This window comes from Triticum aestivum, chromosome 6B, assembly GCF_018294505.1.
Source record: "Triticum aestivum cultivar Chinese Spring chromosome 6B, IWGSC CS RefSeq v2.1, whole genome shotgun sequence".
Lineage (NCBI taxonomy): Eukaryota > Viridiplantae > Streptophyta > Magnoliopsida > Poales > Poaceae > Triticum > Triticum aestivum.
This window is the reverse complement of record NC_057810.1, coordinates 687,928,686-687,931,029: the sequence shown is the minus strand read 5'-3', so window position 1 is coordinate 687,931,029 and position 2,344 is coordinate 687,928,686. Positions and strand designations below refer to the sequence as shown.

Genomic DNA, 2,344 nt, shown 5'->3' with positions numbered 1-2,344 from the left:
CAAGTTTTGCTCACCGATGAGTAGGTGAAACAATGCACGGCTAGTGACTGGTTCAATACAGAAATAGGACCTTGCACGATGTTTCAGTTCCATTGCAATAGTAGAGAAATACGTCATCTTACTGTAATTTACGACGTTTACACGATGAAAACCTGTTATTCACCTATTCCACGTAATGTTACATGTTTATGAAGTTTCTATTTTTTTTTCATCGTAATTTTTCTACTGCAATCACCATGTAAGAAACTAACAAAGAAGACACCATGTTTGGAGGCACTGATTTAAAACATGGCTCTAATGACATATCAGAGACGCGTTTACAGTGTACAATACATGATAATTATAGTCAAAGTTTTGTGACGAACGGTTGTGACCGCCTAAAAACACGTTTGGGTTATCTAACTAACTCATGGATAAGCACGATCGACTTTTCCAAACGCCCACACTCCTGAGGATATATGTTACGGAGTAGTTTTCATCATAGACATGCAACACACGTGCAGCAGATCTAGACGCGCCGATGGACCCTATCGGAAATTGTGTTGCCCCGGTCTGATTCGTTTAATGGTAAGGGCTTCACATTTGGTCAGCCATCTTGGAGGTCCGCAAAGCTATATATCAGCGATGGAGCCGCGTCGAGCTCGGGTGAGGAGGTGATTCATCATTCTTTTCTTCGGTGGCTGTTGTCGTGGTGCCGGAGGCAGGTGATGGGCGTTGGTGTCAAGCTCAGAGATGTTCTGCTATCTTTTCAGTTTTGTCACGTCGGTCCTTACGTGACTTGTACTTTAACCTTTTATGATATGAATGAGACACGTATTACCATGAAAAAGAAGATCTAGACACGCCGATGAACCCTATCGGCAAAATTCGTCATGGACAGCATGAGCTATCTGCTCCATCTTCTTCCTCCGATCCTCTTCCTCCTCTTCCACCGCCACGCAAAACCCTCGTCGGCCGTAGCAGCAAGGGCGGCACCCCACCCCCCTATGAGAGCTGCGAGCGCCCGATTCCGCGGAATAGGTCGGCAGTGGCGTCGTCCGGAGCCGGTGGGAAGTCCTTGAGGTCCGCCATCGTGGCCGACACGGCCAGCAGGAGCAGGCACCACCTCCTCACCATCCACGACTACTCCTGCACCAATGTTCCCACCAGACAGAAGATCAGTTCCCGGCCCTTCCAACTCGGCGGCCACCGCTGGCGGATCGACTACTACCCCAACGGCATAACCTCGGTGGTCGCGGATTATGCATCACTCTCCCTTATCCTCGCCGAGGATGTTAAGGCGGCGGTGAAGGCCAAGCACAGCTTCTGCCTCGCCGGGGAGCCAGAGCAAAAGCAAGTCGCGCGGCTGAGGTATGTGCGGTGGTCACGTACTCTAGGGGGTGTTGCTTCTTCAACCGGTACTCCACCTTCATCAGAAGGGAGGATATCGTCGTTGGCGAGCCGGAGCAAAAGCAAGTCCAAAAACCTAAAGAACGACTCGTTCACCGTCCGGTGTGATATCGTCGTCGTCCATGGTGAGGCTTACGTCTCTGTGCCCCCATGCGGGGGGACCTTGGCAAGATCCTTGAGACCGAGAAAGGCGCCGATGTGATGTTCGAGGTCGATGGCGAGACCGTCGCGGCGCACCGGTGTGTGCTCGCGGCCCGCTCGGCAGTCTTCGCAGCTGAGCTCTTCGGACCAATGAAGGAGGGCAAGGCCGACGAAGGAGGCATCATGCGTGTGGAAGACATGAATGTGGAGGTGTTCAAGGCGCTGCTCTGTTTCGCGTACACAGGATCGTTGCCTAAGATCATGCGCAAGGAAGAGGAAGACGCCACATACCAGCATATGCTCGTCGCGGCTGACAGGTTTGACATGGGGCGGCTGAAGCTGATATGTGGAGAGAAGCTGTGCGGGTATATTGACGTCAGCACGGTGGCGACTATCCTTATGCTGGCTAAGCAGCACCACTGTGAGGGGCTGAAGAAAGTGTGCTTCGATTTTCTTGCCGCCCCGACAAATCTAAGGGCCGCCTTGGCCAGTGTCGGCTTACAACATCTGAGCGCGAGCTGCCCGTCTCTTATGGCTGAGCTCATGGCCAGGTCCTTGGAGCATTAGCTGAGTGATCGATGTCGAGTGGTAATGAGCTAGCTGTCTTAGACTCGGTACATTGCTGCATCTGCAAACTAACCGGGAAGTGCATTTGTAATCAGTGGGCATAGCGTGCTCAGATTTTTTGGCAACGGTAACTCGATCATGGGTTCAGGTTTTATTGTCATCAGATATTTCGCTTGTTTTAGCATCAATAATCTTCCATGGTTTCTGAATGTCATGGCTTCAGGTCTTTGTCATCAAATATTGCGTC

General features: G+C 51.3%; 1 pseudogene; it reads left to right on the top strand.

The window, feature by feature from the left end:
- Positions 1 to 847: 847 nt before the first annotated feature.
- Positions 848 to 2,097, top strand: LOC123139626 (BTB/POZ and MATH domain-containing protein 1-like; annotated as a pseudogene).
- Positions 2,098 to 2,344: the final 247 nt, after the last annotated feature.